This window comes from Ranitomeya imitator, chromosome 10 (genome assembly GCF_032444005.1).
Source record: "Ranitomeya imitator isolate aRanImi1 chromosome 10, aRanImi1.pri, whole genome shotgun sequence".
Classification (NCBI taxonomy): domain Eukaryota; kingdom Metazoa; phylum Chordata; class Amphibia; order Anura; family Dendrobatidae; genus Ranitomeya; species Ranitomeya imitator.
Window position 1 is genome coordinate 107,471,224 of NC_091291.1, and position 25,638 is coordinate 107,496,861.

Consider the following 25,638-nt stretch of genomic DNA (forward strand, 5'->3'; position numbering starts at 1 on the left):
TCAATATCCTTGATCACTCTCATTTAACGTCCTGAACTCTGCATATGTAAATACAACCAAAATTTTTCTTTGTTTTGCAGTATGTTAGAATTTGGGGTCCCATTTTAAAATTTTGCCTAGGGCCCTACTTTGTCTAAAACCGGCCGTGGGTCCCTTATATCCTAACGTGCCACCTTTTTAAAAGGAAACAAATCTGCAGTATATTAACTTCACTTTTTTTTTTTTTTAGGTTTTGCACAGTAGTCTACCAGTAGCAGGCACCATTGATTGGTAGATGTCAATGGGCAAAGCATGCCACATCATAGAAAATAAGTTCTTTTGATAACTTTTTTTTTTCAACATAAAAATAAGAAGTCCATAAAAACTGAAATGTGTGTATATCTGTCTAGTTGATCTAGAGCAGAGGTCCCCAACGTTTCAGACCTTGAGAGCCGCATTCAGCTCTGAGAGAGGGTCGGGAGCCACATCCAGCCTTGAGAGAGGGTCACAAGCCACATTCAGTTCCCACTCCCTCACAATAGTGGTAACCAATGCGTTTCCACAAAAATCACCCCAAAGCTGTATACTAAGATCCAGGAGTTCCCACAATACCCCCATTCAGTATTCTCCTATAAAGCACTCCCAAGACACTGCCACATCCAGCTTCAAACATCTCCTCTGACAGGTGTCATCTTGTCTCCAGCGTACCATACTTAAATTATCTCAACACCCCTAAGACCAGTATATGTGCGTCCAGATCTGCTCTTCTGTGCAAGGCTGCTCACAAAATTCACCATTTTCAGATTTGCTCTTCATACCTGTTTGCTAGAACTGAAGCTAATTCACCAAGCTGGCAGACAGCCGCGAGCCACAATTCATGGGACCGCGAGCCACATGTGGCTCCCGAGCTACAGGCTGGGGACCCCTGATCTAGAGGAAGGAAAAAAACATATGATAGTCCCATATTAGGGGAAAAATTTCCTTTCCCTCTCCACAACATACGGCTATCGAACTGTTTAACCATAATCTGTACTTTATTTACAGTGTATATATAAAATCATCCATGCCCTCCTTAAATCCTTAAACTTGTTCAGTGAAATGACCACTACAACATCATGTGGTAGAAAGTCTAATCTGCTCTTATGGTAAAGAATCCGTAGCCTCCCTGCTCTTACGGTAAAGAATCTGTAGCCTCCCTGCTCTTACGGTAAAGAATCTGTAGCCTCCCTGCTCTTACGGTAAAGAATCCGTAGCCTCCATGCTCTTACGGTAAAGAATCCGTAGCCTCCATGCTCTTACGGTAAAGAATCCGTAGCCTCCATGCTCTTACGGTAAAGAATCCGTAGCCTCCATGCTCTTACGGTAAAAAATCCGTAGCCTCCATGCTCTTACGGTAAAAAATCCGTAGCCTCCATGCTCTTACGGTAAAGAATCCGTAGCCTCCCTGCTCTTACGGTAAAGAATCCGTAGCCTCCCTGCTCTTGCGGTAAAGAATCCGTAGCCTCCCTGCTCTTGCGGTAAAGTAATGTTGGTTCCGTAGTGAATGAGTAATTGGAGACGTGGACATAGGATAGCGGAATGGCCCCTCGGGATTTGCGGCAAGGTTACTGCAAGCTTGGTATTCCTCAGATTTAAGAGTTGCAGTCTTTTAAGATGAAGCCATAAGTCCTGTTAGACATTTTCTTGGTAAGACGTCTTCTCCAGCTGAGACAGATCTTTGTGTTTCGGTGCCTGCATAAACAGATCTGTGTAAATGAATTTGGCGAGGGAAGATGAGGAAAACACTTACTCACTGAGGGAAGCAGTTATGTCCCTAATCTCTACAGTTTACGCCCCTTTGATGAGACGGACTTTACAGTAATGTTTGAGTCCTCTCCTTATCGTGCGATGTGACTTTGATTCATCAACAGCCTATCATCGAGGTTGGCCCTATACCATATAGAACTGCATCCATTATCCAATACCAAGTAGGGGCGAGTGAGTTTGTAATGTTACACAGCTGACCTCAGCTGCACTGCCTCTCTTCTCGCACTGACACGTGCAGTAGGTTAGAGCTGTATTACTGCATCTCGCACACAGAGAAATCTGCTCTAGTCTATGGTGGGGGCGTGGTGTTCTTTCCTTTTTGAGTGTTGCTGCTTGCTTATGATTGGTCAGCATCGTAGAGGGGGAAGAAGGACACACCCCCATAGAAAACGGTCAGATCACACCCACTTAAACTTAATTTTCGTTAAGTCATTGGGGCTAAATACTTTTATTTCTAATATCTCCTCAGTGGAGAGGAGAAATTAAAAGTAAAATAAAATAGAAATGAATCCACTCTGCAGCCACTATTTAACCCCTGTGTGTCTAGTTCAGCATGGAAAATTTGGTGAAAGGTCCTCTTTAGATCTGAACACTGTGACAAATGCAGTTCTGTTCATTCTAATGCTAATTACCATCTAAGCTCTGTATGAAGCGATTACAGAGTGAGGAATGTGTTCATGAAATCCATCCCATGATTCACATTGGCAGTTCCCTCTTTACATGTGGCTTTGCATAGTTGTTTGGATTAGTCTTGATGGTATTTCCCTGCAATTTAAGGAGAACCGCTATATTTGTTTAAAGGAACCTGTCATGTAAAAAAAATAAAATAAATAAAAATATCATGTGATCAACAGGCAAAATTTTGTAGAGCAGGAGGCGCTGATCAGCATTTTCTTCATGGGAATCCCAGGTGTTTGTATGTATGAGTCCAGTGGGCGGTTCTATTCAGTGATTGACAGTCTTCGCTGTATGACTGTGCTGGCAGATCTGGCTGTCAATCATTAGTTGGACCTCCCACTGGACTAATTCGTACACACACCAGGGATTTCAATGAATAAAAAGCAAGGTACACTGGATCCTTTATCATTCCGCTCAGCTTCTCCTTCTCTATGCGGTGCTGCCAGCAGATCGGACTGCATGTACAACATGACGGGTTCCCTTTAAAGGAAACCTGTCACCCCGTTTTTTGAGATTGAGCTATAAATACTGTTAAATAGGGCCTGCGCTGTGTGTTCCTATAGTGTATGTAGTGTACCCCGATTCCCCATGTATGCTGAGAAATAACTTACCAAAGTCGCCGTTTTCGCCTGTCAATCAGGCTGGTCAGGTCGGGAGGGCGTGGTGACATCGCTGGTTCTTCCTCAGCTTTACGTTGGTGGCGTAGTGGTGAAGACACAGCGCGCGATCTGCGCTGTCATCCCTTTCGTCGGTGGGGGCGGCCATCTTCCTGGGGCCGCGCGTGCGCAGATCGAGTGCTCTGCTGCACGGGGCTTCAGGAAAATGGCCGCGGGATGCCGCGCGTGCGCATTAGAGATCGCGGCGGCCATTTTCCCAAAGCCGAGATGCAAACTCGGCTTTGGGAAAATGGCCGCCGCGATCTCTAATGCGCACGCGCGGCATCCCGCGGCCATTTTCCTGAAGCCCCGTGCAGCAGAGCACTCGATCTGCGCACGCGCGGCCCCAGGAAGATGGCCGCCCCCACCGACGAAAGGGATGACAGCGCAGATCGCGCGCTGTGTCTTCACCACTACGCCACTACGCCACCAACGTAAAGCTGAGGAAGAACCAGCGATGTCACCACGCCCTCCCGACCTGACCAGCCTGATTGACAGGCGAAAACGGCGACTTTGGTAAGTTATTTCTCAGCATAGGTGGGGAATCGGGGTACACTACATACACTATAGGAACACACAGCGCAGGCCCTATTTAACAGTATTTATAGCTCAATCTCAAAAAACGGGGTGACAGGTTCCCTTTAAACCAGCTAATCTGACATTTTTATAGGTTGGAGCAGGAGGAGCTGAACAGAGTCCTATAGTTTTGTGGGATAAGATTTAGTATAACTTGCATTCATTTTAAATGTCTGTTCATTCTTTGCCTAAGGAGTCCAGTGGGTGGTCCAAATAAGTGATTGACAGCCTTTCCTGAATGAGCACGGATAGTTGTTAATCATTGAATCACTCCTCCCACCGGACTCCTAAACCCAGACTAAGCATAAAGTTGATGAGAAGGCGAATTAAAAGCAAAAATTCTTTATTGTGATTTCATTAAAACAGTAGCATGGGCATCGAAAAATAATCTTGACGCATTTCGAATCTGGCTAACTCTTTATCATCTTGATAACCTGATGCGATTAAAGTTTTATAAAAGGCCTTTAGTGACCACGTAATTTTGCCATGTTGCACGTTTTCTGCCAGGGAGGCTAAGGGGTAGTCCAACCAGTTATATATAGGAATGGTCTGTTGGTGGATTCAGAGGGGAATCTGCCCATTTGTAGCTTGTCTACACGACCTATTCACCTTGTGGAGTTGAGCATTAGGTCAATTTTGTCTGAAATTTCCCTTTAAGCTTTCGTGAGGATCACCACCTATTTTTAAGGTATACTGGTGTTCCAGGGATAGGCCCCTCAAATATAAATAGGGAATACAATAGGGAGATATATATATATGTATATATGTATATATTTTATTTTTTATTTTTTTTACTTTTTTGAAGGCAATTGTCCTTCTTAAAACCTTTGTATTCTCCTGCCAACACCTGCATCAGCGGGCTGAAGAGACGTTGAGCCTGTGCTGCGATGTGGAAGCAGTCTCTCTTCTTTTTGTGTGTTCAGTCTTCCGAGTCAAACACTTTGAACCATTTTCCTAATTTAGTGCTAATTTTTTTTGTGTGTATATTTGAGGATGGATGAGCCTTGGCAGAGCGTGGGTGTCACGTTATGGAGCAGGTCAAGCAACTGGCAGCGTCTGAGTCAGGCCGCAGTTCTTAAATGCCACCCTGTCCTGGAGTTGTCTTGTTTACCTGCAAAATATAATGAGGGACCTCTGGTACCATATTAATAAATGATACTGGGGCTGCCCAGAAGTCACACCAGTATTGAGGCGTTTTTTTTTTTGCAATCACCGCAAAAGCACAGTATTTCCTATTGGGATGCAAACTTGCTCTTGTTAGACCATTGCATCAATTCTGACCGTGTTTGGGTTGTTACTTGGGGATACTTCTGCTGCAAGTACTGGAGTGATGGAAGGAAAGCCGTTCTAAAGTAAAATTAACGCAAAAACAAGCTTATTATTTTTTTATTTTACGTTTTTTATTGATATATTTTATTTTTTACCCTTTTTTTTAAAATTTTATTTATTTATTTATTTATTTATTTTTTTAAACCCCCTTCATTTGGGTGAAAAGCGCTCCAAAACAAAAAATACTGAAAAAACTGACCTGTCTCAGATTTGAATCCTTTTTAAAACTGCAAGGAAAAAATAAGCACCGCGAGATATCAGAAACCTCAATCAATTTGCCGGTGCAGTAAGGTGCTGCAGATTTTTCTTTGCAAAAACGCAAGGAGTGATGATAATAACCTAAGCCTTTTTTTTTTTTTCCCTCTTTTAGCCAAACACATGGCTAACATAAGTCACGTTGCAATTCATTTATTTATTTTTTACGCTTACCAATAAGTCGCTGTAAACCGTAGCCAATGACTTGCAGCCCCGTGTCATGGATTTCTGTATAATCGGGGTCCCCTCCTCTCGCCATGTTTGGTGGGCATCCTTTTGGAATCTCCGCTTTCTTTGTGTTTGGAATTTTTCCAGTTCAGATTTCCAAACTCAAATTCATCTGTTACAACAAGCAAATTTGGCTGCTGACACTTCTGGGGATTTAAATCGGATTTGAACCCTATGTGACAAATTGTCGGAATACATATTCTTATCCTGGTTAGGTATTGTGCAGTAACTTGCAGCAGATTTGTAGTGCTGAATCTGCACCGCGATGTGTGAGCGCCCCCTGTAGGATGTGTATATGCTTTTCCAAGAAAATCCACAACACAAATCCAATGACTTAAATTCCTGCTGCAGATGCATGGACAGGTCTGAACAAGGATTAACCCTATTGCTGTTCAGTAGTCCTAATCCTCAGCTTTTTCACAGCACTAGTCTAATCTCCATGTGCAATCCGGTAAGAACCGTCTGCTTTTCCAGTGTGATCGCATTACTGTGTATCCTGAATATATTCCATTATTCCACTATTTATAGACCTATTCTCTGCCATATTGTCTCTTTATCCTATTGTACCACTTATGTTTTTATTATTAGCTACGTGACAAATAGGACCCAGATTTGTTATACTGGGGTCTGGTCCTTTTTCAGTTCTTCTTCGAGTCTAGCCCTCATCCATTATTTCATAACTCCGCCACATGGAGTCCATGTCCAGTCCGCGTCCCATATTGTTATATCTATCTAGTTCAGGCTCATTTTTCTTACTGATCTGTCACAGATTCTTTCATTATTTATTTTAAATGTGTCTTTTTATCCTCTTTCTATGTATATTTTGTACATTTGTTATGTTCTTGTGGGAAGGTCTGAAGTTCTTGCTGAAACGTCATGCGAGTATTTGGATTGAGAGAACGTGCTGGGATAAGGTGTTATCTCAGCATGCTCGGGTGCTAAACGAGTGTCTTCGGCGTGCTCGAATAATATGTTCTAGTCCCTGCTACTGCATGTCTCGCGGCTGTTCAACAGCTGCAACAAATGCAGAGATTAACTGTTTGCTAGGCAATTCCTGCATGTGTTGCTGCTGTCGAAGATCAGTGAGACCTGCAGCCACAGGGACTAGAACATATTTTTTGTGTACGCCAAAGACACTCGGTTAGCACCCGAGCATGCTCAGATAACACCTTTACAGCATTATGCCCCCGTAGAGCCTAACTTACACATTATGTAAGACCCACCATGGCCTCCTACACAAACTATGATCTCCAACCTGCAGCTGTTGGGAGACAACTCCTAGCATTACTTGGAGATCACTGATGTAGGAGGAAGGCTGTCATTTTTACTCGGCATGTATTACACTGCAGCTTGCTCATGGTCGCGTTGCTTTCATCAGCAGGTAAATATTTGCATTTCTCACAATTCTGCGTGGTCAAAGGTGATGACAGGTGGGATTTCTGAATTTCTTTTGCTGAACAAACGTTTTTGCAATGGGAAAAAACATGCAGGTTCTGGCTGATTTTCATACAAATGTCACATTTTTCCACCACATCAGAATACTTTCAGGCAGGTCTGTGACGTCGGTAAGTCAAACCTCAGAACTCCTCAATTTCCCTGACTCCAAAGCACATCTCATCTCCAACCCCACAGCACTGGTCACTACTGAGCATGTACATAAAGTGCAGCACAGGTTCATCTCATCTACGACCCCACAGCACTGGTCACTACTGAGCCTGTACATAAAGTGCAGTACAGATTCATCTCATCTACGACCCCACAGCACTGGTCACTACTGAGCCTGTACATAAAGTGCAGTACAGATTCATCTCATCTAAGACCCCACAGCACTGGTCACTACTGAGCCTGTACATAAAGTGCAGCACAGATTCATCTCATCTATGACTCCACAGCGCTGGTCACTACTGAGCATGTACATAAAGTGCAGCACAGATTCATCTCATCTCCAACCCCACAGCACTGGTCACTACTGAGCCTGTACATAAAGTGCAGCACAGATTCATCTCATCTACGACCCCACAGCACTGGTCACTACTGAGCATGTACATAAAGTGCAGCACAGATTCATCTCATCTACGACTCCACAGCGCTGGTCACTACTGAGCATGTACATAAAGTGCAGCACAGATTCATCTCATCTACGACTCCACAGCGCTGGTCACTACTGAGCATGTACATAAAGTGCAGCACAGATTCATCTCCTCTACGACTCCACAGCACTGGTCACTACTGAGCATGTACATAAAGTGCAGCACAGATTCATCTCATCTCCAACCCCACAGCACTGGTCACTACTGAGCATGTACATAAAGTGCAGCACAGATTCATCTCCTCTACGACTCCACAGCACTGGTCACTACTGAGCATGTACATAAAGTGCAGCACAGATTCATCTCATCTCCAACCCCACAGCACTGGTCACTACTGAGCATGTACATAAAGTGCAGCACAGATTCATCTCCTCTCCGACCCCACAGCACTGGTCACTACTGAGCATGTACATAAAGTGCAGCACAGATTCATCTCATCTCCAACCCCACAGCACTGGTCACTACTGAGCCTGTACATAAAGTGCAGCACAGATTCATCTCATCTCCAACCCCACAGCACTGGTCACTACTGAGCATGTACATAAAGTGCAGCACAGATTCATCTCATCTACGACTCCACAGCCCTGCATCACTACTGAGCATGTACATAAAGTGCAGCACAGATTCAGCTCATCTCCAACCCCACAGCACTGGTCACTACTGAGCATGTACATAAAGTGCAGCACAGATTCATCTCATCTCCAACTCCACAGCACTGGTCACTACTGAGCATGTACATAAAGTGCAGCACAGATTCATCTCATCTCAAATCCCACAGCACTGGTCACTACTGAGCATGTACATAAAGTGCAGTACAGATTCATCTCATCTACGACTCCACAGCACTGGTCACTACTGAGCATGTACATAAAGTGCAGCACAGATTCATCTCATCTCCAACCCCACAGCGCTAGTCACTACTGAGCATGTGCATAAAGTGCAGCAGAGATCCTTAGATCAGGAACCGAACTGACATTTCTAGGACATTTCATAACTTTCCCAAATTCTTATGAAAACATGTACAGCAGATCCTGTACTGAACCCAATTTTTTACATATTTTAGGTGTCAGTCCATTTTTTTTTTGTCGACTAAAGCAAAATTGACACCGACTCCAGAGTGCTGCTTTCAGGCCAAATTGTCAAATACGGCTTAGATGGTAGACCTTGCTGTTGATTTGCCAGGGTCTCCTTAAAGGGTTCTTCTCATATCCTAAAGAGATGACATATTGCTTGAATGTGCCATCATTTTCTTATGAGAATGCAGGGAACTGCAGCATTATTATTTATTTATATAGCACCATTAATTCCATGGTGCTGTACATGAGAAAGGGGTTACATACAGAGTTATAGATATCGTTTACAGTTAACAAGTTTACAATGACAGACTGGTACAGAGGGGAGAGGACCCTGTCCTTGCGGACTTACATTCTATGGGATAGTGGGGAAAGGGGTTATCCATCTGTGAGGACATATCCCCCCCCCCCATTATTTGCATGTATGTAGTTAGAGCAAATTATCATATTTATAATTTGGATTCATTAAAAATTTTGCATTGTTTGATTTTTACAGGCTCTTTGTGTCCCTGCACACTCAACTTTGATGTGGTCTGTGGTCATAAATGAGCTGAGAGGAGCTCAGAAAATGAAGGATCATGGTTTACATACTCTCCTATTGGACTGTGAGAATGCGCTCACTGATGGATCCTCAGTTAACTCAATTTGCAGCCAGCAATAGACAGTGCAACACAGAGGCCATAGAAGGCAAACTGTGCAAAACTGTTAATTATTATTATTACGCCATTTATTCCATGGCGCATTACATGTGAGGAGGGGTATGCATAAAAACAAGTACAATAATCTTAACCAATACAAGTCACGACTGGTACAATCGGAGCGAGGACCCTGCCCGCGATGGCTCACAATCTACAAGTTAAACACAATTGCAATATATATATTTTTTTGTGGCTCCTTAATTGTAACTCCTTCATGCCTCCCCATCTTTGCATACAACCCCTGGTATTTATTTATTAATTATGGAATCACTGGCCTTGGAGGATGTTCATTCAGTTGTTTAATTTTGTAGAAAAAAAGCAGATCACAGACATGGCACAAAACTAAAGTGATTTCAAATGGCAACTGTCTGGCTTTTAAGAAACACTAAAAGAAATCAAGAACAAAAAATGTGGTAGTCAGTAATGGTAACTTTTTTAACCAAGCATTGGGGAAAAATTATGGAATCACTCAATTCTGAGGAAAAAATTATGGAATCACCCTGTAAATTTTCATACCCAAAACTAACACCTGCATTAAATTAGATCTGCTGCTCGTTATTCTGCATCTAAAAAGGAGTGATCACACCTTGGAGAGCTGCTGCACCAAGTAGACTGACATGAATCCTGGCTCCAACAGGAGAGATGTCAATTGAAACAAAGGAGAGGATTATCAAACTCTTAAAAGAGGGTAAATCATCAGGCAATGTTGCAAAAGAGGTTGGTTGCTCACAGTCAGCTGTGTCTAAAATCTGGACCAAATACAAACAACATGGGAAGGTTGTTAAAGGCAAACATACTGGTAGACCAAGGAAGACGTCAAAGTATCAAGACCGGAAAATTAAAGCAATAAGTCTTCAAAACAGGAAATGCACAACAAAACAAATGAGGAACGAATGGGTGGAAACTGGAGTCAACGTATGTGACCGAACTGTAAGAAACCGCCTAAAGGAAATGGGATTTACATACAGAAAAGCTAAACGAAAGTCATCATTATCACCTAAACAGAAAAAAACAAGGTTATAATGGGCTAAGGAAAAGCAATCGTGGACTGTGGATGACTGGATGAAAGTCAAATTCAGTGATGAATCGCGAATCTGCATTGGGCAATCACCTTGATGCTGGAACTTTTGTTTGGTGCCGTTCTAATGAGATTTATAAAGATGACTGCCTGAAGAGAACATGCAAATTTCCACAGTCATTGATGATATGGGGCTGCATGTCAGGTAAAGGCACTGGGGAGATGGCTGTCATTGCATCTTCAATAAATGCACAAGTTTATGTTGATATTTTGGACACTTTTCTTATCCCATCAATTGAAAGGAGGTTTGGGGATGATGAAATCATTTTTCAAGATGATAATGCCTCCTGCCATAGAGTAAAAACTGTGAAAACATTCCTTGAAAAAAGACACATAAGGTCAATGTCATGGCCTGCAAATAGTCCGGATCTCAATCCAATTGAAAATCTTTGGTGGAAGTTGAAAAAAAATGGTCCATGACAAGAATCCAACCTGCAAAGCTGATCTGGCAACAGCAATCAGAAAGTTGGAGCCAGATTGATGAAGAGTCCTGTGTGACCCTCATTAAGTCCAGGCCTCAGAGACTGCAAGCTGTTATAAAAGCCAGAGGTGGTGCAACAAAATACTACGGATGTGTTGGAGTGTTTTTTTGTTTGTTTTTCATGATTCCATAATGTTTTTTTTTTCTTCAGAATTGATAGATTCCGTAATTTTCCCCTATGCTTGGTTAAAAAAAGTAACCATTACTGACTATGTCATTTTTTGTTCTTGATTTCTTTTAGTGTTTCTTAAAGCCAGAAAGTTGCCATTTGAAATGACTTTAGTTTTGAGCCATGTCTGTGATCTGCCTTTTTTTTTTCCCCCCAAAAAATTAAACAACTGAATGAACATCCTCCAGGGCCGGTGATTCTATAATTTTTGTCAGGGGTTGTAGAACTTCAGCTGGTCCCATTCACTTTGAGCCGGACCTTCTGCGCAGGGCGGCCGGGGGTTCCTATACAAGGCCTAAAGGGGTCAAATTTGAGGATGGGCTAACGGAATAAAAACCTTTCTGATACTAACGATTTTATGAGACATCTGTGAATTTTCAATTTACTAGTGCCCATCAAGGGTGCACTTTTTTGTAGCCTTTGCTGCTTTATGAAGCCAATAGGGTCATGATCCAAAATGTCCGCCTCTTCTGTGTATGGACTTCAGTTTTGTTGTTTTTCAGGCCTGCGTGTCTGTCGCTGTTCAGACACCTCTGACCTGTGTCCTGGATATTTCTATAACAAACCATTTTCTGCTATTAATAACCGGTCTCCTTGAAGCGGTCAGAGGTGCCGCCAGTCTGTCGGAGGCGTCCTCCGCTTCTGTTGTCGTTCTGGAGACGTCTCCAGTCGGATTTCAGAGCGAGATGCACTATTTATTATGCTTGTGCTTCCTGTCATTGTTTTAGTGGGATTTTTTTTTTTTATTGTTGTAAGTAGATCATAAATCGGAGGCGTCTTTATTTCTGCTGTAGATTGTGTAGGAGACTTGCCAGAAGTCTCTTCTGAAGACATGTCCCCTTCTGATTTTAGTCACCAGCCTTGTTGTCATGGAGACCTTGTGTGGAAATCACCATCTACACCATACCTGGTATCTATAGGTGTACTGTATATATAGGCGCAGTTGGCCGAGGGCTCGAGGCTGCCATACTGAGAGAGATGGGTGACCTGTATACACATGTCTCCATGACACCAGGAATCGGAGGGGACATGTTGTAGGATCCTGCAATACCCATACTAGATCCCCGGTGTAAAGACTGCTTCACATCCTGCACTCGCAATCTGAGTACGGACCGTGATGACTAGACCCCCTGTAGGTCTCCTGACCCAAACACCACAGCCTGACATTTTGTCATTTGAATTCAGGTCAACAAACTTTCAATCGATGGGGACATTACAGTCTGTACATGGACCGGATGTGTGAAACCGGCCTCGTACTGTGACTGACTGAAACCATGGTGGTACAGCATCCTCATCTCTCAGTAGTGCAGCCTCAGACTTTGGGCCTCATGAATTGGCCTGACCCTTTAGAAGGAATTTCCAACTTGGACATTTTATGACATTGATAGGATGTGGCCAGTCCTGCTGGATGTTGGCAGGCTATGGACTTGGTAAAACAAAAAAAGTGTAAAAAGACAAAATGCCTCAGCAGTCTGGCAAGTGATTGTCTATCATTAGCAGATCATGCCATGTACACCTGGTATCCATTAAGAAAAAGGTATTTGGTATGGTAATCTGGATTTATATCTTGAGGCAATCCCCCCCCCCCCCCAAAAAAAAAAAAAAAAAATACATACATACATACATAGCACCATTGATTCATTGGTGCTGTACATGAGAAGGGGTTACATACAAATTACAGATATCACTTACAGTAAACAAACTAACAATGACAGACTGATACAGAGGGGCGAGGACCCTGCCCTTGCGGGCTTACATTCTACAGGATTATGGGGATGGAGACATTAGGTTGAGGGTTGCAGGAGCTCCGGTGTTGGTGAGGCGGTAGCTCCGGTGTTGGTGAGGCGATAGCTCCGGTGTTGGTGAGGCGGTAGCTCCGGTGTTGGTGAGGCGGTAGCTCCGGTGTTGGTGAGGCGGTAGCTCCGGTGTTGGTGAGGCGGTAGCTCCGGTGTTGGTGAGGCGGTAGCTCCGTTGTTGGTGAGGCGGTAGCTCCGTTGTTGGTGAGGCGGTAGCTCCGGTGTTGGTGAGGCGGTAGCTCCGGTGTTGGTGAGGCGGTAGCTCCGGTGTTGGTGAGGCGGTAGCTCCGGTGTTGGTGAGGCGGTAGCTCCGGTGTTGGTGAGGCGGTAGCTCCGGTAGTGGTGAGGAGGCAGCGGGGTCAGTGCAGGCTGTAGGCTTTCCTGAAGAGGTGGGTTTTCAGGTTCCGTCTGAAGGATCCGAATGTGGTTGATAGTTGGACGTGTTGGGGCAGAGAATTCCAGAGGATGGGGGATATTCGGGGAAGTCTTGGAGGCGGTTGGATGAGGAGCGAATAAGTGTGGAGGAGAGAAGGAGGTCTTGGGAGGACCGGAGATTACATGATGGAAGATATCGGGAGATTAGTTCAGAGATATATGGAGGAGACAGGTTGTGGATGGCTTTGTAGGTCAGTATTAGTAATTTGAACTGGATACGCTGAGGAAATGGGAGCCAAGAGATTTGCAGAGGGGGAAGCGGAGAAGTAGCGAGGAGAGAGATGGATTAGTCGGGCAGCAGAGTTAAGGATGGACTGGAGAGGTGCAAGGGTGTTAGCAGGGAGGCCACAGAAAAGGATGTTGCAGTAGTCGTTCTATACACACACACACACACACACACACACACACACACACACACACACACACACACACACGTGATAACTTGGTATCCACCATCACAATAGGCGGTCACAGCTGGCCCCACTCGTTTTCGCTTCATAGTGATGTCTGCACACGCTCATTAGATGCTTTAATAGCAAAGATGGGGGGGGTCAGGGTCTGTTTATTGCAGCTAATGTACATGTGCATTTCCTGAAACATGAAGTTAGTCTTTAAAAGCCCCAGTTGCCAGAGTGAAAACTTCAACATTTCTATTTTTTTTTTTTTCATTTTTAGTACAGATTGTGATATGGGGAAAAAAAATTGCATTTTTTTTTTTTATTATATTTTTTATGAACTTCATTAAAATTCATATTTAATCACTAGGACCCCAAGCGACTTTGTTTTCAGCATATTTCCGCAAGTATGTAAGATGAATAACTGTCCGGTTGGGTAGCCTCCTGGCTCTGGCGCCCCCGCCTCAGTGTATCGCGAGACACGGGGTTGACTACACGTGCCACAACGAGGAGCTTTCAACTAATAGTGTGAGTTTTTCACATTGTGTTGGTGGTTTAAGACCAATATGACCAAGGTTCTGATGTATTTAGATCCCCTGGGGAACAAAGAGCCCTCTGTCTGTACCTCCCTGCTGGTCAGCAGCATACTCTTCCTGCGCTGACACTAGCCCTTTTATATGACTGCCATTTCCATCGACAAAGTGGCTGTCACCCAACTTTCCCGGCCTGCTCATTGTCATTCCAGCCAAGCCTTGCAGGGGTAGGAGATGTATACAGACGAGGCAGATACAGGGCCACGTCTCCTCCTCGGGCTGTGACTGCTGATGTCTCATGAGTCATTCTCTCCATTATGGTCTGGTTGACTTTGGAACAGACTTTATTTTGGAAGAGGTGCACGAATCTAGTTTTGCCTGGAAATTCTTCCAAATGCGATGCGTTCAGTAAAACCAAAACCCAAAGTGGTTGTTTTGGGGGGCATCCCGAGTTCGAAGATTAAATGTCTTTAGTTTCGCACTCAAAATGTTGCTCAGCATGGAAAACTTTGAGCTGTGAATTATCAGGTTGGTGTGTTTTTTTTTTTTTTTTTTTAAAGCTCCTGAATGTGAACACAAATGTTACTATTCACTGGGGCAGGCAGAGATCTTGCACAAGAACCCATAATATTAGATATTTGCCGAATTAATAGTACTTGGATACCTAAAATTGGAGTCGCCTCTTAAATACACGGTCAAGTCATTGTTGCCCATAAAGTAGAACAGTCTCCTGCCGAACTACTGGATGTGGCCTGGATTACCACCTAGTGGCTATAAGTGGTACTACATTTAAAGTAAATTTATTGGTACATTATTCAGATGATGCATCAGTTCGAGGCAGTTCTTCTGTCCACATTCACCTATGTCAGTCTTAACTGCAATATTGGCATTATATTCTTGGTCAAAGAAGCTGCTTGAAGTTCTGTCCAGTTCATGTTCTGCAGCACATGAGGCGGTTGCAGGACTGAAGAAGGGATGTACGCCAGAGAGTAGTACATTTCTACCTATGAAATACTGATCACACAACAACAAAACCCAAAAATTCTGGTAACTATTTCACACTTTTTTTTTTTTGTCCTTTGTAAAATCCAATCACATTTGCCAAGTCATAGTGGCCGCCGATAGTCCTACACAACCACTGTGGTTAACCAGAGTTATGACTCACGGTTGTGAAACTGTTTAGGGTTGTGTTATGTTGGAAGTTGTGATTTGTATCTGGCACATTCACCGACGTAAGCCTGGAGTGATCTTGTCTTATTATGTCGACTTCAATCACATTTACTCATTTCTCCAAAATGTAATTCGCAGAAAAGCTGTGGATTCCGTGACGTGAGCAATAGAATGTCCCTTTTAGATATTTAAAAACTAAAAAAAAAAAGTTCATCCTTTTTTAAAGGGATTGTTCCATCAGAAGAACTCCTGACCATATACTGCCTTAAGCCATATGGAGGTTATGGAGGGGGGCTGTTAGGGACACTAAGTGACACTGTGTAATATTACATTTGTTTGTATGGTGCGAAAAAAAACTTAAAACCGCTTAAAAAAAAAAAAAAATGCATACATATGCATCCCATCATTTATAATGCATTCCACAATCTTCGTGCATATGTTTAGTTTTTTTCCGCAAAAAAAAAAAATGCAGCATGTTCCTTAATTTTGCGAATTTCCCACTATATCATTGCATTGGGAACCTCCGGGAAAAAAACGCATGCGGATTTCTTGCAGAAAATGTCCGGTTTTGTTCAGGAAATTTCTGCAAGAAATCCTGACGTGTGCGCACAGCCTAAAACCAAAAAAACTAATATAGCTGCCAGCTTTCTTGGACCCCTGAGCATCAAAAGTCTAGTCTTGCATTAGCATCCTGCTCATTGCAACTGGGCTTTAAAATAATGTTTTTTTTTTTCTAGAACATGTGATCCAAAATCAGAGAGTGCCCTCCAATCATTCTTCAAAATACACCTTCTATGGGAATTAGTGTTACATATTGGATATTTAAAGGAGACCTGCCACTTACCCGTCGTGTGTATGTATATAATAAATAGAATACTAAAAATAATATATACTAGCTGAAGAGCCCGGCGTTGCCTGGGCATAGTAAATATCTGTGGTTAGTTATAGCACCTCACTTCTCTTATCATCACACCTCTCATTTTCTCCCTTACACCTCTCAATTTCCCCCTCACATCTCTTATTCCCCCCTCAATCCTCTCATTCCCCCCTAACACTTGTCATTTCGACCTCACATCTGTCATTTTCCTATCACTCCACTATTTTCCCTCACTACTCTCATTTTACACTCACACCTTTTCATTTTCACCTCACACCTCTCATTTTCCCCTCAGTATATACATGTTTGTCATCTCCCTTATATATAGTATACACCTGTATGTCATCTCCTGTATATAGTATATACCTGTATGTCATCTCCTGTATATAGTATATACCTGTATGTCATCTCCCCTGTAAATAGTATATACCTGCTGTATGTCATCTCCTCCTGTATATAGTGTATATACCTCTATCATCTCTTCCTGTATATAGTATATACCAGTGTCATCTCCCCTGTATATAGTATATACCTGTATGTCATCTCCCCTGTATATAGTATATACATGTGTCCTCTCCTCCTGTATATAATATATACCTGTATGTCCTCTCCCCTGTAAATAGTATATACCTGCTGTATGTCATCTCCTCCTGTATATAGTATATACCTGTGTCCTCTCCCCTGTATATAGTATATACCTGTGTCATCTGCTCCTGTATATAGTATATATCTGTGCATCATCTGCTCCTGTATATAGTATATATCTGTGTGTCATCTCCCCTGTATATAGTATATACCTGTGTGTCATCTCCTCCTGTATTAGACCGCATTCACACGTTATTTGGTCAGTATTTTTACCTCAGTATTTGTAAGCTAAATTGGCAGCCTGATAAATCCCGAGCCAACAGGAAGCTCTCCCGCCTGGCAGTATATATTAGCTCACACATACACATAATAGGTCATGTGACTGACAGCTGCCATATTTCCTATATGGTACAGTTGTTGCTCTTGTAGTTTGTCTGCTTATTAGGCTATGTGCACACGTCAGAATTTCTGGCAGAAATTTTCCTGACAAAAACCGGACATTTCTGCCAGAAATACGCATGCGTTTTTTGCACATTTTTGACGCGTTTTTTGTGTGGATTTTTTGCGGATTTTTTGCGTTTTTTTCAAGACACTCCAATTTAATGGGAAATCCACAAAAAAAACCCCGCAAAAATAATGAACATGCTGCTTCTTTTTGCGGAATGCATTTTTTTTTTTGCGGAGAAAAACGCAAACATGTGCACGAAAAATGCGGAATGCATTCTAAATGATAGGATGCATAATGTATGAGTTTTTTTAAGCGATTTTTAATAGCGTTTTTATCGGGAAAATCTGCAAAAAAAAAAAAAAACCCAAAAAATCCTGAACGTGTGCACATACCCTTAATCAGATTTTTATTTTTGAAGGATAATACCAGACTTGTGTGTGTTTTAGGGCGAGTTTCGTGTGTCAAGTTGTGTTGTTTTGTGTGGCAACATGCGTGTAGCCACTTTTTGTGTGTCGAGTTGCATGTGACAGGTTAGTGTAGCAAGTTGTGTGCAGCAAGTTTTGCGCGTGGCGAGTTTTATGTGTGGTGTGTTTTGAGTATGTGCAAGTTTTGTGTGAGGCAACTTTTCCATGTGTTGCAACTTTTGTGCATGTGGCAATTTTTCCGCGTGTGCAAGTTTTGCACGTGTGGCGAGTTTTCATGAGCCTAGTTTTGCGTGTGGCGAGTTTTGATCGGCGACTTTTGTGTTTTGACTTTTATGTGGCGAGGTTGGTGTATGTGTGGTGAAATGTGTGCTGAGGGTGGTATATGTGTTCAAGCACGTGGTAGTGTGTGGTGCATTTTGTGTGTGTGTTCATATCCCCGTGTGTGGTGAGTATCCCATGTCGGGGCCCCACCTTAGCAACTGTACAGTATATACTCTTTGGCGCCATCGCTCTCACTCTTTAAGTCACCCTTGTTCACATCTGGCAGCTGTCAACTTGCCTCCAACACTTTTCCTTTCCCCTTTTCCCCATTATGTAGATAGGGGCAAAATTGTTTGGTGAATTGGAACGCGCAGGGTTAAAATTTCGCCTCACAGCATAGCCTATGACGCTCTCAGGGTCCAGACGTGTGACTGTGCAAAATTTTGTGGCTGTAGCTGCGACGGTGTAGATGCCAATTCCGGACACACACACACACACACACACACACACACACACACACACACACACACACACACACACACACACACACACACACACACATTCAGAGAGATGTGTATATGTATGTGTATATATATGTATACACACATACGCACAGCCCACGCAGTATATAGCACAGCCCACGCAGTATATAGCACAGCCCACGCAGTATATAGCAATGTGGGCACCATATCCCTGTTAAAAATAAATAAATAAAAATAAAAAATAATTAATATACTCACATTCCTTCGGCCCACGGATCCAGGCCAGGCCTTTAGCGATGCTCCCCCCAGGTCCGTGCCCAGTGATGCTTTGCGGCAATAACCCGTGATGATGTAGCAGTCCCGCGAGACCGCTACGTCATCTGGGGTCATTACCGCAAAGCATCACTAGGCACGGAGCATCGCAAGGAGCGGGAAAAGCTGCCGGGGACGCCGGAAGGTGAGAATATCACGATTTTTTTATTATTATTTTTAACATGTGCATAAGCAGCATCAATAGTAAAAATTTGATCACACTTGTCAAACGTGGTGACCGACCCGGAAATGCTGCAGGCATCGTTTTCGGGTCCGTCACAGAATGACGACACATCGCTAGCGCATGCCCAGTATGGCATGTGTTGGCGATGTGCCCGGGTTAATGGCAGCGTTAACGGACTGCGTTATGCCGCAGTGTAACGCAGTCCGTTTAATGGACTGCTAAAACGCTATGTGGGCGCTGACCTGAGGGGTGTATGGAGGGGGCACTGATTGGAGGGGAGTAGGGAGGGGCCAATTCGTGGCCGGACTGTGCCTGTCGCTGATTGGTTGCGCCCAATCAGCCACGCGGGATTTGCGTGACAGACAAACAAACAGACGGAAGTGGACCTTAGAAGATACTTTTTTTTTTTTTTTTCCTGCGCCTGTTAATTCCTGAGATATGGCCCTTTCCATCCTTAAAGTCTTAAAGGGAGGGTGCCGTGATTTTAGTTTTTGTATTAATAATTATTGATTATATAATCAATTATTTTTAATACAAAAGTAAATGTACTACTTTAATACTTTTTTATTTATTCATTTTTACTTTTGCCACTGGAGGCCGCCATTTTCATTAGTGTGGGTGTAAGTGTCTGGGCACGACACTTGCACACCTCACTTACGGCAGCCATGGGCATAGGAGCCAACAGTCGGGCTCCGACCGCTCCTCCTGCCTCTCAGCTGTGACTTGGGCACGCCCCCTGGGCTGCTACCTCACAGCTGTGAGAGGAGATCGCGGACATTTTGTTTTTTTCCTCTGTCATCGCACACACAGCTCAGTGTGTGCGATCGTAGCAGGAGCTGCCAGGGAGAAGCTGCTGCTGGGAGCGAGGGTCGGGGTGAGTATCTGCAGCCGGGAGCTGTGATTGCAGCCTGTACTTAGTATTACAGCACAGGCTGCAATCACTGCTCACTGCCGACCTGTTCAGAGCAGGGAGATCGTCACACTGCTCTGCCCTGAACATGACTCAACACTAGTGTTGAGCGATACCGTCCGATACTTGAAAGTATCGGTATCGGCCGATACCCGAAAAATATCGGATATCGCCGATACCGATATCCGATACCAATACAAGTCAATGGGACATCAAGTATTGGAAGGTATTCTCATGGTTCCCAGGGTCTGAAGGAGAGGAAACTCTCCTTCAGACCCTGGGATCCATAGGGATGTGTAAAATAAAGAATTAAAATAAAAAATATTGATATGCTCACCTCTCCGGCGGCCCCTGGACTTCACACTGCTAACCGGGAGGCTTCTTTGTTTAAAAAGCGCGCCTTTCGGACCTGTGAATGACGTCCCGGCTTCTGATTGGCCGCGTGCCGGTCACATGGGCGGCACGCGGCCAATCAGAAGCCGCGACGTCATTCTCATTCACAAAACTGCTAATTCTAGGAATTGAGGACCTGCGAATGACGTCGCGGCCTCTGATTGGTCGCGTGCCGGTCACATGGGCGGCACGCGACCAATCAGAAGCCGGGACGTCATTCACCGGTCCGAAAGGCGCGCTTTTTAAACAAAGAAGCCTCCCGGATAGCAGCGTGAAGTCCAGGGGCCGCCGGAGAGGTGAGCATATCAATATTTTTTATTTTAATTCTTTATTTTACACATCCCTATTGATTCGATACCGATACCCGATATCACAAAAATATCGGATCTCGGTATCGGAATTCCGATACCGCAAATATCGGCCGATACCCGATACTTGCGGTATCGGAATGCTCAACACTACTCAGCACTTCCTGGAAGAGGACTAAAGGTAAGTACAGAGTTTTTATTTTCTTATGCATCTACCACTGCTACCTGTCCCTATATACCACTGCTACTAGCCCCTATATACCACTGCTACTAGCCCCTATATACCACTGCTACCTGCTCCTATATACCACTGCTACCTGCTCCTATATACCACTGCTACCTGCTCCTATATACCACTGCTACCAGCCCCTATATACCACTGCTACCAGCCCCTATATACCACTGCTACCTGCCCCTATATACCACTGCTACCTGTCCCTATATACCACTGCTACCTGTCCCTATATACCACTGCTACCAGCCCCTATATACCACTGCTACTAGCCCCTATATACCACTGCTACTAGCCCCTATATACCACTGCTACCTGCTCCTATATACCACTGCTACCTGCTCCTATATACCACTGCTACCTGCTCCTATATACCACTGCTACTAGCCCCTATATACCACTGCTACTAGCCCCTATATACCACTGCTACCTGCTCCTATATACCACTGCTACCTGCTCCTATATACCACTGCTACCTGCTCCTATATACCACTGCTACCTGCTCCTATATACCACTGCTACCTGCTCCTATATACCACTGCTACCTGCTCCTATATACCACTGCTACCTGCTCCTATATACCACTGCTACCAGCCCCTATATACCACTGCTACCAGCCCCTATATACCACTGCTACCAGCCCCTATATACCACTGCTACCAGCCCCTATATACCACTGCTACCAGCCCCTATATACCACTGCTACCAGCCCCTATATACCACTGCTACTAGCCCCTATATACCACTGCTACTAGCCCCTATATACCACTGCTGCCTGCCTCTATATACCATCTACGACTGCTGCCTGCCTCTATATACCATCTACCACTGCTACCTCTGTCCTGTGTAGCTAATCTAGTCCTGTGTAGCTAATCCTGTCCTGTGTACAGTATCACACAAGATAGGATTAGATACACGGCGCAGCACAGTATCACACAGGACAGGATTAGATACACAGCTCAGCAGTCAGTATCTAATCCTCTCCTATGCACTCCTCTCCCCCCTGCGTGTCTTTCCCCATTGTTGTTTATTATTTTTGTTGTGGGAGATGAGGGAGTCGAGGATTATGCGTTCGGTATGGTATAAAAAAGATTAATAAAGGACTTTATTCTGGCCGAGTCTTTATTTACAATACATGTGAGATCTATGTGGCGGCATTATGGGTGATCTATATGGCGGTATTATGTGAGAAGCATATGGTGGTATGTGAGAACACTGGCGGTATTATGTGTGATCTATATGGCGGTATGTGAGAACACTGGCGGTATTATGTGTGATCTATATGGCGGTATGTGAGAACACTGGCGGTATTATGTGTGATCTATATGGCGGTATGTGAGAACACTGGCGGTATTATGTGTGATCTATATGGTGGTATTATGTGAGAACTGTATGACAGTATTGTGTGATCTATTTGATAGTATTGTGTGTGATCTATATGGCGGTATTATGCGAGAAGCATATGGTGGTATGTGAGAACACTGGCGGTATTATGTGTGATCTGTATGGCAGTATGTAAGAACACTGGCGGTATTATGTGTGATCTATATGGCGGTATTATGTGAGAACTGTATGACAGTATTGTGTGATCTATTTGATAGTATTGTGTGTGTTCTATATGGCGGTATTATGCGAGAACACTATGGCAGTATTATCTTCAGAAAGCGGACCCATTCTATGGTGGTTCTGGCTGAGCACCTGCACGCGGGTCTGGGGTAATAGAGGGGACAGCGTGACCTCCAGTTAGGTGCAGTCAGGGGAAGGCTGGTGAGGCAGCTGAAGACAGGGGTCTCATTTTTATCGTTACTATATGGCTGCATTTCCTTCCCAGCGTCACCCCGGACTGCACCTGTCGCCTCGCTTTCACACATCGCCAGGACAGGATGGGGAAGACAGGATCTGAGGAGGGGAATGGGGTCTGCATGCAAAGTCTGGATCAGAACAGGCCATCAATCCGCAGAAATGTTTCCTGGATTTCTGTGGAGCAGACGGTCCATCCATGTGTATAAAAGACAGCGCTCTATGTACAATCCCTGGCTGCTCCACACACTGAACAGGGGGCCCCTATAGACCAGCACACTGCTCTCCTGAAATACTCTGTGCTGCTGTCACCCTGCTCCCTCCACCACATATCTCCCAGAATCCTTGCTGCTTGCCATCCTCGGTGACTGTCTACTTGTCAGTATAAGGCTGCCGTCACACTATCAGTATTTGGTCAGTATTTTACCTCAGTATTTGTAGCCAAAACCAGGAGTGGGTGATAAATGCAGAAGTGGTGCAGAAGTGGTGCATATGTTTCTATTATACTTTTCCTTTATTTGTTCCACTCCTGGTTTTGGCTTACAAATACTGATGTAAAATACTGACCATACTCTGCAGTCACCAACAAAATGGTTGCTCACTGGGTTCCTGAATATCATCCTCTCTAATCCCTTAGCAAACACCCATAAGGAGAGGAGAGGAGACATCACACACGTCAGCAGACTCCGCCCATAATTACTGCAGTGCAGTAATGTGAGCTAGTTGTACACTAGGTTTTTCTGAAATTTCAGCAGCTGCTCCCCCTAGTGTTGAAAAGTGGAAATTCCAAAACTTTTCAAATTATTTTTCATATTTTACTAAATTATAAACAAATGATAATATTTTTTAAAGAAAATGTAATCATTAATTCTTTACATTTTTACAATTTCTGAAAAAAAAATTTTTTTGATGGCACCTTCCCTTTAAGTGTTTGAAACTCTTCTCTGTGGACATCTTCTCAAACCACACCCGCTTCACTAAAAAGACTAGACTTTCGCTTTACCTGGAATAAGTGGTTATTTTTCTGGAATGTGCCAAAATTCATTCCTGCTCGCCTCTATCCCTCTAAGATATGGTCCCTGGAAGAAATTCTAGTCTTTTTTACTAGCGTGGGTGTGGTTTGAGAAGATGCCCACGTTTAAGACTTCGCTTTACTTAGAGCGGAAAGGGCCATATCTCGAGAATGAAGAGGCGTAGGAACAAAGGAAAGACAGTGCAAGACTCGAGAGAACAGCGGCAGTGGCATTGAATAGAACACGTCCTTATTGGTGACAGGTCCCCATGTAATGAATGGCTAACTGTGTAATACGTAGAGCGCTCCTGCTGTGGTGACACCGTCCTGGTACTGTGCAGATTTCCACTGCGCCGTCTACAAACCTCTATTTCTACACCACACTTGTTATTGAATCAGTCAGTATTCTGCATTCTTCTACCGCTGTATATACATGGAAATTGCGAGAACTACTGTTTAGCAGCTGCTACTTGATGACAACAGAGTCTGTGCGAAAACCGGACCATGCGCACATGACCCACGTAGGGACTATTATAGTAATCACTGGTGGTTAATAAGGACGTCCATCGCATCGCTGATGTAAGGCGATGGAAGTCCTTCGTACACTACCATGAGGTTAATTTTGAGCTGAGAATTACAATGTCTGCTTCTTGTAAATATAACATCACGGGGAAGCTGTAATATTATGTAACGCAGAACGGCGACCTGCTGAGACTACAACGCCCAACCGGGATGGTCTTATGTGGGATGATGTCATGTGTGGTACCTTCATAGAGCACCCCATCTCTACCACATGGTGCGCAGAAACAACACTTCCACTACTACACTGACTCCACCGCCATATACTGCACAGGAGTAAGTGCCGCCATACAGCGCTAAAATAATTCCAACATGCAGTGACCAAGTACTCCTACGTAATTATAAGGGCAGGTGCAGACAGCCGCAGATTCCTTTCATCTGAGAGAATCGGGCTGATTGTGCAAATGACGCTGATCAGAGCGTAGTGTGATCCTCAGATAAGATGGAGGGAAAAAAAAGAAAAAAGTCTCCCATCCGTGACCATGTGGAAATCCGACTGCGAGGAGTTGGCATCCATACGCAGACCTGTGACTAGCCCAATAGAGCATGTACCCATTGTATACCCGGAAGGAGCACGTCCATTATTCATGGAGGTCTGAATGAGGCAGAACTCCCAAATGTCACAGGTCCTAGAACACTGCTGCATGGAGGGACTCTGTACGTGGGTTTACTGGGGTCTTTTTGGATCTCTTTACTTTTCACTGAGCCCCCTAACCCACACCCCGTCCCACCTGCTGTATCACCTGCATAATACAAGGTCCATACTACGTTATAAGGTCCAATCGCCCAGCGCAGGCCTCTGCGGGGGAATTTCCAGGGTGTCAGATACACAATTTACATGGTGTTTTTGCTTTCATTTTGCCCTATAATAATACTCTCATGTTTGTAATATTAAATGTGCACCTTTTGCAAATTGCAAAGGTCATTCTAAAATTCCCCTGGGGGTGTTTGGACTTTTCAGCTTCTACGAACAAACACAGGAAATGTGAGGTCACAGCAGTTGTATTTTTTTGCTTAAAAAAAGTGTCGTCAGTAGGAGTATAGTGACATTTGTTTTTTTATTGCTTTTTTTTTTTTCTGGTGTTAATTGGGGCAGACTCTGAGCTCTTAAAGTAATTAAAACAAAAAAACAAAAAAAATTCCCAAATGGAGACTTACTGTAAGACTATAAAAAAAGTCCTTTCACTGTAGATTACACATTAATAAACCGTATTTTGTCATCTTGCTTCTAAGCTGGAAAAGAATGAGTTTGTGTTCGAGGCCTGTTAGGATTGACAGCAGCGCTCTCTTTAAAGGGGGTTTGTCCAGTCCTGATCAATAAGTCTATAGTCAATGTGTGTGGCTGCAGACTAATGAATCCCCCCGGGACTGGAAGGTACGTATATGATGTACTAGCTATTGAACC

General features: G+C 43.8%; 1 protein-coding gene across 1 annotated transcript in view; it reads left to right on the plus strand.

Annotated features, from left to right (window-relative positions):
• LOC138651508 (coiled-coil domain-containing protein 50-like) overlaps positions 1 to 25,638 on the plus strand; it is a 90,381-nt gene that overhangs the window by 28,728 nt on the left and 36,015 nt on the right. The window lies entirely within an intron of this gene.